This window comes from Elephantulus edwardii, unplaced genomic scaffold (genome assembly GCF_000299155.1).
Source record: "Elephantulus edwardii isolate Elephantulus edwardi_28Jun2011 unplaced genomic scaffold, EleEdw1.0 scaffold00123, whole genome shotgun sequence".
NCBI lineage: Eukaryota > Metazoa > Chordata > Mammalia > Macroscelidea > Macroscelididae > Elephantulus > Elephantulus edwardii.
Genome location: NW_006399873.1, coordinates 8,673,485 through 8,687,967, shown reverse-complemented (window position 1 = coordinate 8,687,967; position 14,483 = coordinate 8,673,485).

Sequence of the window (14,483 nt, the reverse complement as noted above, 5' to 3'; positions counted from 1 at the left end):
GGCAATAAATAAAACCCCAGGAATTGATGGGGTACCAATTGATATATTTCAACAAACAGATGCTGCCCTGAATGTACTCATCAGAGTCGGCCAGGAAATCTTGATGACACCTACTTGGCCAACTCACTAGCAGAGATCCATATTTATTTCCATTTCCAAAAAAGGTTATCCTATAGGATTTGGGAATTATAAAACAATATCACTAATATCAGGAATGGCATCCACTTTTTAAATTACAGGCCTCTGGAAATTCTATGAATTTTGAGAAATGATGGTACTTATAAAAGGCTTTTTGTTTATAGGGTCTTTATGAGTTGTGCTGTACTTTAGGCAATCAAAAACAACATAGAAACATCACTAATATCACATTCAAACAAAATCTTACTAAAGATTATTTTCAAAATGACAAAAATAGCACATTGACAGAGAAGTGCCAGAAATACAAGATGGATTTAGAAGAAACTGTGGCAGTTAGGATATAGTTGCTGATGTCAGGTGGATAATGCCCCGAAATAGGCAGTATGAGAAGGATGTCTGTCTGTGTTTTATTGACAATGAAAAAGCATTTACCTGTGTGAACCACAACAAATTGTGACAGATTTGAGGAAGTGAGATCCCAGAATACTTAATGGTGCTCATGTGTAAACACTATCTAAACTAAGAATTTTCTCCTAACAGAGCAAAAGAACACAGCACGTTTCAAAATCAAGAAAGAATTGCATCAGGATATATTATTTCTCCATGCCTTTTCAATCTGTATGCAGAGCAGATAATTTAGGAGACAAGAGTTTATGATGAAGAATGTGGCACCAGGATTAGAAAAAGACTCATCAACAACTTGTTTTATGCAGATGACACAACTTTCTTAATCAAAACTGAAGAGGACGTGAAGTGTTTACTGCAGAAGATCTAAAACTGCAGCCTTCAATATGGTTTCCATCTCAGCATAAAGAAAACAAAGATCTTCACTACTGGACTAATAGGCAGGATCATGATAGATTGAGAAAAAATTGAGGTTGCTAATGATTTCATTTTGCTTGGATCCACAATCAATATTCTTGGCATCAGCAGTCAAGAAATCACAGATGAGTTGAGATTTTGAAATGTTCATGTAAAGGATCTTTCCAGAGGGCTAAAGAGCAACAGTTCACCTTATCCAGGGCATGGTCCCTTCAATTGCTTTCTATGCATCTGAGAGCTAGACGATAACTAATGATAATGGAAGAAGAATCTATGAATTGACTTACGATGTTGGAAAAGAGTATTGAACATGCATTGCCAAGAGAACAAATATGTTTGTCCTAGAGAAGTTGAAGCCAATTTGCTCATTGGATGCAAGGATTTTGAGGCTTGGTCTCAGACTTTGGGCAAGTTGTCAGTAGGGACCAGTACTTGAAGAAGAACATCAGACTCAGAAGCATAGAGTTAGAGCAGAAGAGATAGGCCCTGGAAGTGATGGATTCACAGTTACTGTGTCGATAGGGTCAGGTGTGTCTGAGACAGTGAATTAGGGTAAAGATAGGATTCAGTGCTATTGTTCATGAGGTGGCTATGATTCACAGTTGACTCAATGGCACATAACAACAATAATAGCAAGAAAATAGAAACAACCCAATATCTCCAATAATAAGTAAATGGTTTGAGAAATTGTGTTACATCCACACAATATAATACTATGTGGTATTAAGGAACAATGAATTTGTAAAATACTATATAATATGAAACATTCTTCTAGATCGTGTAACCCTGGTATGTCCATTTGCTGTACAGAGGTAACTTGTGGTTGCTGTGAATCTCAACACTGACACTAATGAGTTAAATGAGAGAATGGTTACCCATGATGGACAGTATTTCATGGAGCTCCCCGATTAAAATAAGCTTGGAAGCAGGAATGGCATCTACTTCCATAATAGCTTGCCTCTGGAAACCTTAAGAACCTGGAGAAAGGATAAAATTTATACAGGTGTCCAAGACTTTCATTCATGGGGTCGCTATGAGTTGCCTGCAACTCTACAGCACTTAACAACAACAACAACATATAACATGAGAGATTCTGAGAAACGTTTTAAGGAAAAACATTGCATAAAACCAGTATTGTAAAAATAGAAGGATAACTGGATAAGATGTTTACAAAGGTTTAAAAGCACAAGGAGTAAAGGAGAAAGAAATGGACAAAGGGGGAAAGTAGAAATAACTAGGCTAACAGAAATCAGTGAGTAGATAAAAGAACAAAAAAAAGGTTCAATGGGGATTTGAAAAGTTAGGGTAATAATAGGCATATATCAATAGTAATTAATTATATAAAATATTATTGCATTGAAAGTCAGCTATCAGGGACATTTCCAAAGTAATGAAGGCTGACAATAACAGTCTAGAGACTAAAGTGTGCCTGATGTAGGCCATAGTCTTTGCAATTATTTGTTATGTATCAGAAAGCTGTACAATGACTAGTGATGATAGAGAATTGGCATCTTTGAGCTGTGGTGCTGGAGAACAGTACTGAATATACCATGGACTGCTAGGAGAACAAACAGGTTCATCCTAGAGAGTGTGAAACCAGCTTGGTTTTCAGAAGCAAGGATTCTGAGGCTTTGTCTGAATTACTCTGGGCATGTTGGAAGGTGGGACCAGTCCCTTCAGACATCCTTCTTGGGAGGGTGGCGGGACAGTGCAACGAGGTAGATAGATTCAATGACTGTAGGGTAATGAGGGTAGGAGTATCAGAACCAATAAGGATAGTGCAGGGGTTGTACATGGGGTCTCTATGAGTCACAAGCACCCCGATGGCACATAACAACAACAGTATACTCTGCATATGAATGATTGTATGAAATACAATAGAAAGAAAGGATTGCATAAAACACAGCATATAGAAATTAAATATAATATGTGAGTCATTGTATGCAAATCAATAAAACATGTTGTTGTTATGTGCAGCATAAAACAAAGTTTGGATATGGTATTCCTAGGGTCATTCTGAGTTGTAGTTGACTTGACATCAAACAACAGGTTTCCTATACAAAGGCCCTTATTTGAGTCTGATACTTCATGACCTTCATGTAACATGGAATTAATCTTCACCTGGGTCTTAGAAGTTCTCCATGCAGCGCTTTTTGTGTCCACAGGATTCTTACCTTATTTTTCTTTTAGTTGGAGTATATCCCTCACAATCCGATTATTTCTCTCCTTTTGTATTCATGTAAGCTTAAAGATAATTCAGGTCACAACCCCAGAAAGTCCCATTTACCTTCCAAATGACTGGACCTGAATAAGAGTGTGTATCCTATTATTATCGCAACTGAATGAATGAATGGTTGTGGAATGATTACTTCCATGATTACAGCATAGAGGATGATTGTATCATTATTTAATTGTCATATTTTTATCATTATCTACGTGACACATAACTGAATATAATGGCTCAAACTGAATCTTTTTTTTAAAGAGGAGGGAATGAGGGATTTAAATTCACTGCAAGTTCCATTCCTAATTCATCTTGACCCTTCCCTTCCAATGAAGCATCCTGTAAGACATCAACCAAAAGCATTAATTTCTGCCTCCTTTATCACCTCAACCATTCCTCCAAAGCTTCCCATCTTTCTGATATGTGATCATCTCAACATTATGGTTTCATTCTTTTGTTATACTGCTTCCCTTTCTTCTTTTATTCAATACTGAACTCCCAGTGTGATTTCACTCAACTCACCATTTTGACCTGGAAGCTTAAGAAAGTATTTGAATATTCCTCTCATCAAAAATTAGAAATATTCTATGTAGAAGGAAAGAAAATAAAGCAGAGTGCCAACAAAGTATTGCTGACTTGGCATAGTTGCTGTGGAATTTCATACACTTTGTTTTATACATGACATTAAGAAATAAGTTGCTGAAACGAAGAATGACATAAAGGGTATTTTTGGCAGTAGTTTTTCCTTCTCAAAACAAATATACTACAGTCATAAATTATTTAAAAGACTGCTGAGAAAACAAAAATGAAAATTATTTCTTAAATCATATTTTTTATTTGTTATATAAAGTAACATACTAAAATAGTAAAACATGAGGTAAAGGTACAGTTGGCAAAGTGTATTAACCCTCATCCTTAGATAATAGTAAATTACTTCACTACAATGACTTCTTTGAATGTGATTTTGGAAACTTCTAAGTTGATATGAATTTCTTCTATTTTGCTTTTGATGTAAGTACATGCACATCTCAAATTAGTTTGTGTAATAGATGCTATTTATTAATTGCCTGATGTACCATTAGCACCTTTTGTTTTGTTTTGTTTTGTTTTGTCTTGTCTGATAGTTAAAAAGAAGTTAACACTAGCATTTGTTATTCTGTGAACACCACTTTAAAATAGTACCCAGCTATCATCAGATCGTGCACGGTCTTTAATATAAATTCCCCCTATTACTTTGCAAGGCACACGTGAATTTAGGAGAAGAAATGAACAAGTTACAAAGAAAAACTCTAAGAAATATTACTGAAGAACTAAGAGTGAAAACATAATGGCTGTAATCTAAAACCTCATATTCACAGGCTTGCTATGGTAGAAGTGGTTGAAGTATACCAGATGAGAGTCAACCTCAATTTTTCTCTCTCATCTTGATTCCCCTCTATGCACAGGCATACACACATGAAAATCTAGAGGAGTAAGATTTTTTCCAAACCACCAGAAAACTTTCAGAAAAGCTTTGATATTATCAAATTAGTTTCTTCATCCACATGGTAGTGGTTATGGTTGTCACACGCCATCACCTTCTAACTGACTTATAGCTGACCCTCCAGTAGATTTTCAGAGATTGTAAATCACACAGTATAAGACTGTTTATAATTCTACTGTAGAGAAGCTTTTTAATTCAAACTGCATGCTTTTTAGTTGACAACACGAGGACTTCAGAGCACCCTCTTCAGGTACATAGTATGCAGATGGAGGTAAAAAAAAAAAAAACACAAACAAACTTGAAAATGTAAACTTCTCAGCTGGAAAGTGTAAAAAAGAGCAAGGACCCTCTATTGTTGGTGTTAGGTGCCACAGAGTTAAGTGTGACCCATAGTGTCCCAAAGAACAACAGAATTGAACCCTGTCTTATTCCGCACCATTCTTAGATTTCTGGACATGGGTAACATCCAGTGCCACAGTCACTGTGTCAATCTATCTGGCCGATGAAGATCTCCTTCACCAACACACCACTTTCCTGACCAGCATGCCTCTCTCTAAGGAATAGTTTCTCCTAGCAATATGCCTGAAGTATGTGAGGTGAAGCTTTGCTATCTTTGCCTCCAAGGAACATTATGGCTGCACTTTCTCCAAGACATATTTGTTTGTTCTTTTGGCAGCCTGCGGGATGTTCAGTACTCTTCTCCAACAACATTCATTGCCCATCTTTCAGATGCATAACAAGTGATCAGAAAGACCTCAATCAGATGCACTTTAATCCTCAAACTGGCATCATTATTGCTCAATAATTTGGAGAGGTCTCTGAATGAAAATTCTCGCAGTGCAATTCATCTGATTTCCTGACTGCTGGTACCAAGGGTATTGATTGTGGATCCAAGTAATATGAATTTGTTTATAGTTTCAATCTTTTCTCCATCTATCATTTCAATCTTTTCTTCATCTATCATGATGTTGCCTATAAGTCCAGTGATAGTTTTTGTTTTCTTGACGATGAGATACAATGCATATTGAAGGCATTGTTCTATGATCTTCTGCAACAAGTGCCTCAAACCCTCCTGATTTTCAGCAAGCAAAACATAATGTGGGTTATTTATGATTCTTCCTCCAAATTTGATGTCACATTCCAGGCTGGGTTTAGAAGGGGTCGTGGTACTAGGGATATTGTAGCTGATGTTAGATGGATCTTAGCTGAAAGCAGAGAATACCAGAGGAATGTCTGTGTTTCATTGACTATGAAAAGGCATTTGACTGTGTGGATCATAACAAACTGTAGCTGACTCTGAGAAGAACGGGAATCTGAGAACACTTGATCATGCTAATGCAAAACCTATACTTGGACCAGGAGGCAATCATCAGAATAGAGCAAGGGAACACTGCATGGTTCAAAATTGGGAAGGGCGTACGTCAGGGATGCATCCTGTCTCCATAACTTTTCAACTTATATGCAGAACAGATTATTCGGGAGGCTGGGCTCTATGAGGAGAAATGTGGGGTCAAGATTGGTGGACGATTTATCAACAATCTGCATTATGCAGATGACACAACCCTGCTTGCTGAAACTGAAGAGGACCTGAAGCACCTGCTGCAGAGGGTCAAGGATTGCAGCCTACAATATGGATTGAGGCTCAATGTCAAGAAGACAAAGATTCTCACCACTGGACCAATTATCAACATCAGTATGGATGGTGAAGAGATTGAGATTGTACACAGCTTTAGTTTGCTTGGCTCCATAGTCAACACTCTTGGCACCAGTACCCAGGAAATTAAAAGGCACATTGCAATGAGAAAGTCTGCTGTTAGGGACCTCTCCAAAGTACTGAAGATCAATGGTGTCTCTCTGGAGACTAAGGTGCGTTTGATACAGGCCATGGTCTTTGCAATCACTTGTTATGCATCAGAGAGTTGGACAATGACCAAGGAGGATAGAAAGAGAATTGATGCCTTTGAGCTGTGGTGCTGGAGAAGAGTATTGAAAATACCATGGACTGCTAGGAAAACAAACAGATTCATCCCGGAAAGGGTTAAACTGGGTGGCTCCTTGAAGGCAAGGATTCTGAGGTTCCTTCTAACATACTTTGGACATGTTGTGAGGAGAGACCGGTCCTTGGAGAAGGACATCATGCTTGGGAGGGTGGAGGGACGGCGCAGGAGGGGAAGGCCCTCTATGAGGTGGATTGATTCAGTGACTGGAATAATTGGGATGGCAGTGCCGGAGACAGTGCGATTGGCACAGGACAGAGCAGAGTTTAGGGCTGTTGTACATAGGGTCGCTATGAGTCACAAGCAACTTGATGGCACATAACAACAACAACAAATAATTCTTCTTCAGAGGCCAGCTTCTCAAATAATTTTCTGATCATACAGACTGAATAGGTATGGAGAGAGTATAGAACATGGACACATTCCCTTTTTAATTTTTGTTTCTGTTTAAATTTTTATTTATTTTTAATTCTACATTGATTTGCATACAATAATTGTGTACATTCTTAAATATTATCCTTCATTCATATTGTGTTTCATACTTCCTTATTAATTATGTTTTATAAAATCAAATACTATTAAACCATAACCAACATCACCCTATCTTTTCAGATTCCCACCATATCTTTCCCATTTCCTTTACCTTACCTCCCTCCCTCTCCTCACCAAATTGTGGGATCCTATGATTTTCTCCCTGCCAACCTTCACCTCTCTGTTCCCACCCCTCCCCCTCTTGTGTCCCTGTATACATTTTGCTAGTTATCATTCTATTTTGACAACAATGGCCTTATGTAGTATTTATCTTTATGAGACTCAGTTATTTCAATCAGCATAATGCCTTCCAGTCTCTCTCAAGTTATGTAGTATTTTTTGTGCAAAGCATTACATCTTTCAATTTATATTATTGTTATTATTATTAATTTTAATGAAAATTTACACAGACTTTGGATTTCCATTCATTAATTGTTGCTCTTTTCTCCCTGTCAACTTCTCCCATACAGTTTACTCTTCTCTTTGAAAATGAAAGAAAAATTCTTTCATTGCTTTACAATCCCTCTCCCCAAATCCACTCCACTATGCAGTCTTCATTCTGGACTCTTCTCATGACAATAATACCTAATCATATATCCCTTTTAAACAGTTCTTTCTCTCTCATCTGTTTCAATGCAGTATGCATTATTTATCCCCTCTTTCTCAGTCTCCCCCCCAACCCTGATGTCAGTCCCATTTTACAACAGTGGCAGTTTTGAAAATCATTGCTCTTCTCTCATAAACTGTCGGTGGGATTGTAAAATGGTACAACCATTCTGGAAGGCAGTTTGGGGTTTCCTCAAAAAGCTGAAAATAGACATTCCATATGATCCAGCTATTCTATTCTTAAGAATATACCCCAAGGAAATTAAACCTGAGACACAAATAGAGATTTTCACATCAATGTTCTTAGACATTATTCATAATCAAAAGAACATGGAAATGTCTCCAATGTCGAAATATCCAACTAAAATCAAATGGATTGAGAATTGTGGTACATTCACATGATGGAATACTACTCTGTATCCCCTTCTTAATTCAAACCATGCAGTGTTCCTTTGCTCTGTTCACACAAAAGCCTCCTGTTCTAGGTGTAGAGTTTACATGAGCATTATTGAGTGTTTTGTTATTCCCTGATTTACAGTCAAATGCCTTTGTATAACCAATAAAGAATAAATAGACATTCTTCTGGTATTCTTTACTTTCAGCTAGAATCCATCTGACGTCAGGAATGATATCCTTGGTGGCACAGCTTCTTCTAAATGTTGCTTGAACTTCTCGCAATTTCCTATCTATGTATTGTTCTAGATGTTTTAGTGGTCATCGGTATTTTGTTTGCATGTGATATTAATGATATTATCCAATAGTTTCCACATTCTGTTGGATCAGATTTTTTGAAATGGAAACATACATGGACCTCTCCTAATCTGTTGGCCAGACAACTGTCCTCTAAATTTCCTGGCATTGATTGGTGAGTGCATTCACAGCAGAATCTCTTAATTGAAACAAATCAGTTGGTGTCCCATTGACTGCTGCAGCCTTATTTTTTTGTCAGTGGCTTCAGAGCACCTTCAACTTCCTCTTTTGTTTCTATTTGCTCCTGCTCATACGGTACCTTTATCTACTTCAGAAAGAGGAAATCTCCCTGTAAGCAGCATCAGTAACACAAAACCAATTTTCATTAAGCCATATATGTACCTCACAATTCCATACCAATTTTTACTCTTTTCGGCACTTATCTTACTGCCTTACTGGGTTGAAAAAATTGATGTGGTAACTCACAGATTGTAAAGAATGATGTTAGGGAAATCAAAGTGTATTTTATCATTCCATCAATTCTTAGAGCTAATCGTTATTGAAAGTAGACCTATAGGATAGAGGATGAAGGTTATCAAGACTTTAAATCTTTTGAGAAGCAAACTGCGGCATCTTTGTTCCATGGAGTACACAGAAGGGTTCCAACTGCCAATAGTTCAGTTAATAGGAACACCCTTAATTTTTGTGTCAACAAGGCACTTTCTATTTATGACTTCCACAATTTCACATTTCCGTGGGGAATTCTGAGTTCATGGTATATACTTAAAGTAGAAAAGAAGAATAGGCTATCCCATTTTCATTTTATTCATTTGGAAATGAACATTTGTTGAAGTTCTTTATTCAATTTCATCAGGTCCTGTGAGGTTTTTTGTTTGTAATTTTTTGTCATTGCATACATGTACATGAAATATTTCTTGATAGATGTTAGAATTATGATTTAACTACAATTTTATTCTTTTGATACTAATTATTATTATTTATAGACTTTGATACAATTTTTATGAAAATAATATGTTATGAGTAAAATTAGTATAGTATTGTAGGTAAAGTAATAGGCAACAGAATAAAAGTCAAATAGATGTCCTAATTGTCAGAATCTCTCATTACATTATGTATGGTTTTAAAATTTTGAAAGAAGATTTTTCTTTAGTCATTTGTTCTGAGGAAAACAAAGATATCTTGAATTATCAAAGTTACTCCAATGAAATAATAAAAAATAAAAAATTTAAACTCATTTATCATCAGAAGCAAGTCATAGCTAACCCTCTATTCAGATTGTACTGGAGAAGAGATTGCTTATCTTCCCCCACTAGAAATACTTATGAATCCAAAACATCAAGAAGTGTTACCTTCTGTTCCAGTTATCTCTTTATGGACAAAGCAATCAAATAGAGAAATACAGACGTTAGAATGCTATCAAATGAGAACTGGCTTTGAAGATACAAGAAGTGAGTCACAAGTCAAGAAATTCCGACAGCCACTATAAGCTTGATATTAGTTCCTCCCTAGATTATTAAGAATTGATTACAACCTTGAAAACAAGTTGATTGATCCAAATCAGAACAAGATATAATTTTACACATAAGAACTGATATATTATATATTGAAATGCTTCTAAGTCACTACATTTGGAGGACTTTGTTATAATAGTAAAAGCAAATGCTTTTACATGGTAATGTGTTAAGTATTGCAGAATCTCCAAGTTTCTGTAAGAATCCTAACACAACAACAACAACAACAATACATGGGGATCCACGGGGAAAGGCATAGGAGTATAGAAATGAGGATGGGTAGGGGATGAAATCATAGTGTCACACAATTTGGTGTGTGGAGGAGCAGGAAAGGAAGTGGGGAAAAATTTGTCCTAGATCCAGGCAAACAGGTTAATGGTGGACATAGGTTAATGATAATTTTATAAAACAGAAATGTGAATGATTGTATGTAAAATAATATATACTAACTTTATATGCAAACCAATATATAATATTTTTTTAATGTGTGGATTTGGAAAAAAGGATTATAAAGCATTTCCAAGCATGTCTAGCATCTGTTAGGTAACTGTCATCTTCTAATTGTTGTTTTATTATTAGCATTGCTACTGCAATATAAATGTTATTGTGTGCCTCTGAGTCAGAATCAACCAATAGCTGAACCTCCAGTGAGTTTTCAGAGGCATTTAATTGCACAGAAGTAGATTGACACCCAGGAGGGTCTCCCACAGAGCAGCTGGTCATATAGACATTATATACTATTATGTGGGGACAAGATGGACAATCTTTTACTATGTAATTTATAGCCTCTTAAAATTTCTGAAGGGTCAGTTACGAATCAGCTCCAACTCCCCAGCACATAACAACAACAAAATATACTGCTATACAATATATATCTAATCTCCTTGATCGCCTTAAAAGAATACATTAGCTAAAATAAATGTTTTGAAAACAGAAATTTGAAATGTTGTTGTTTGTTGTTGTTATGTGCCGTCGAGTCGTTTCCGACTCATAGTGACCCTATGCACAACAGCCCTAAACCCTGCTCTATCCTGCGCCAACACCACTGCCTCTGACACACCCATCCCGATTACCCGAGCCACTGAATCGATCCATCTCATAGAGGGTCTTCCCCTCCTGCGCCGTCCCTCCACCCTCCCAAGCATGATGTCCCTCTCCAAGGACCCGTCCCTCCTGGCAACATGTCCAAAGTATGTCAGACGAAGCCCCAGAATCCTTGCCTCCAAGGAGTAGCTTGGTTTAAACCTCTCCAAGATGAATCTGTTTGTTTTCTTGGCAGTCCATGGTACATTCAGTACCCTTCTCCAGCACCACAGCTCAAAAGAAACTCTGTCAGAAGAAACTCTGAAGATTGCACTGGAGCGTAGAGAAGCCAAAGCACAAGGAAGAATTCAAGATACTAAAGAGCTGAACAGAAGATTCCAAAAGGCTGCCCGGAATGACAAAGCAAAATACTACAATGAAATGTGCGAGGAGCTAGAGTCAGAAAATCAAAAGGGCCGAACTCGCTCAGCATTTCTTAAGCTCAAGGAACTGAAGAACAGATTCAAACCTAGAGTTGCTGTAATCAAGGATGTTTTGGGCAGAATATTAAATGATCCAGGAAGTATTAAAAGAAGATGGAAGGAATATACGGAGTCATTATATAGAAAAGAATTGGCAGATACAGAGGAATTTAAAGAAATAACATATGAGCAAGAGGCTATGGTGATGATGGAAGAAGTTCAAGCTGCTTTGAAGGAAATAGCAAAAAATAAGGCCCCAGGAATAGATGGTATACCAATTGAATTATTTCGGATAACAGATGTTGCCCTGGATGTGCTCACCAAATTGTGCTAAGAAATCTGGAGAACAACCACTTGGCCAACTGACTGGAAGAGACCTATATTTGTTCCCATTCCAAAGAAAGGTGACCCAACTGAGTGTGGAAACTACAGAACAGTGTCACTGATTTCACATGCAAGCAAGGTTCTACTGAAGATCATCCAAAAACGATTAGAAATTTGAAATAGTATGGCAAATATTGGAAAACATTAGTGGGAGCTAATTAGGACATTAGAGCACCTCACATCTTTGAAAATATCCATATTTGAATTTTTTCTCTTATGTTGTTGTTAAGTGCCATCGAGTTGCTTGAGACTCCTAGCAACCCTATGTACAACAGCCCTAAACTCTGCTCTGTCCTGTGCCAATTACACTGTCTCTGACATACCCATCCTGATTACCCCAGTCACTGAATCAATCCACCTCATCGAAGGCCTTCCCCTCCTGCTGTCCCTCAACCCTCCCAAGCATGACGTCCCTCTCCAATGACCAGTTCCTCCTTACAACATGTTCAAAGTATGTTAGTCTAAGCCTCAGAATCCTTGCCTCCAACAAGCTGCCTGGTTTTACCCTTTCCAGGATGAATCTGTTTGTTTTCCTAGCAGTCCATGGTATTCTCAAATCTCTTCTCCAGCACCACAGCTCAAAGACATCAATTCTCCTTCTATCCTCATTAGTCATTGTCCAACTCTCTGATGCATAACAAGTGATAGTAAAGACCATGGCCTGTATCAGACACACCTTAGTCTTTAGAGAGACATCATTGTTCTTCAGTACTTTGGAGAGGTCCCTAATAGCAGACTTTCCCATCGCAATAGCCACTTGAAACTATTCTTTCAGTGATAAATCATACCATCTACATTAAAGTTGTAGGATAGACCCTTCTAATTTTAAAATTGTTCAAAATAAATCCAAACTACTCTTTCTTAAAAAAATCTATGCTGTTCTGAAAAAAGCTGAAAATGTTATTACTGTAACAGAAATTATGTTTATGTTTTTATTAATACCAACTCTATTTACAAAGTGTTATATTAATTTAAATATAAAAATGGAAATGTGTACTTACACATGTAAATATCATTATTTTGTATAATGGCTTAAAAGATTACATTTAAATTTCCTATGCCTGTGTAGAATACTAACTACACATATTTTTCTTTAATTCCAGAATTGATGCAGAACTATGTTTTCAAGTCCACCACTTATTTTTTCTGAAGGAAAAAAGGACTATGTATATCTAGAGAACAGAATCTCTAAAAACAGTAATAGTTCTCTAAAAACAGTAATAGTTGCGAATAAAATTTAGTAAATTGAGTGTTCAAAATGTCCCTTTCTTTTGTGGTAGATTAGTGGTAATAGTTACCCTGACATTTCAAAAGTTTGTGGTTTGTATCTACCAGGTACTCCATGGGAGAAATATGAGCAATCTCTTTGCATATATAGCTTTGAAAATTTCTGGAGGGTAAACCATGAGTTAGTTCTGACAAAACGGACATGATAACATTATTGTGCTTTAATACTTTAGTTCTCTAAATCTGTGTTAAGGTAGAAGGGAGCTATACTCTTTATTCAATACTCTTTACTGTAAAATGTGTATGAAGGTTCAAGGAGGGAAGAGGTGGGAGCAGAGAGGCTAGGACAGGCAAGGTGGAAATCACAGGGTTGCATAATTTGGTAGATGGAGGAAAAGGGTAGAGGAAATGTGAAAGATCCAGCTGGGATCTGAAAAGACAATATAATGTTGGCATGCTCAGAAGGGTGGCAGGACAGGAGAGCAGAGAAAGACTCCAGATAAGATTAATTGATACAGTAACTGTGGTGATGGGAGTTGGAGTGTTGGAATTTCTGAGACTGGATCAAGGCAGGTCAAGCTTCAGAGCTGGAATACATAGGGTTGACATGGGTGGCAGGCACCTCAATGGCACATAACAGTAACAAGAACAACAACAAATAATGGTGATTAATTTTATAAAACCTAATGAATGAGAATGAAATGCAATTTTAATGAAAGTATGAAACAAAATGCATACAACTTTTGTATGTAAATCAATATAAAATAAAAATTTTTAAAAATCACCAGTTCCATCTAAAATCCACAGTATATATGCACTGACCTTAAATCAGGTAGGCTATAAATAAGAGATATTACCCACTGGAAACACTTGGAAGAACATTCCTAATGAGATCAAGAAACTCTTATGCCTAAGTATTCTTTTGTACTTTCTATAGACCACGGTCAGATTATTGTCACTCTAACTTCCTCACTGAAGTAGATCCTCACCAAAGGTGAAGAGGATTAGAAGATACTTTACTTTTACAACTAACAATACATTGCATAATTTGAGTGCCTAGTGCCTACTGCCTGCAGGGAATTTCTCTGAGAAGGAGATGATGCTGGAAATGGTGGTGGGTGGGCAAAGGAGAGGAAGACTCTTAACTAGGTAGATTGACAAGACGACTGCTGAAATGGGCCCTTGTGTATCAGGAAGTGTGTGGATGGCACAGGATAGACCAGGATTCAGATATTTTCTTTTATTTTTTATTTTTCTTATTTTTTTATAGGCAGCTCAGGAAGACAAAGTAAAATATTACAATGAAATGTGCAAGGAGCTGGTGTCAGAAAATCAAAAGGGCAG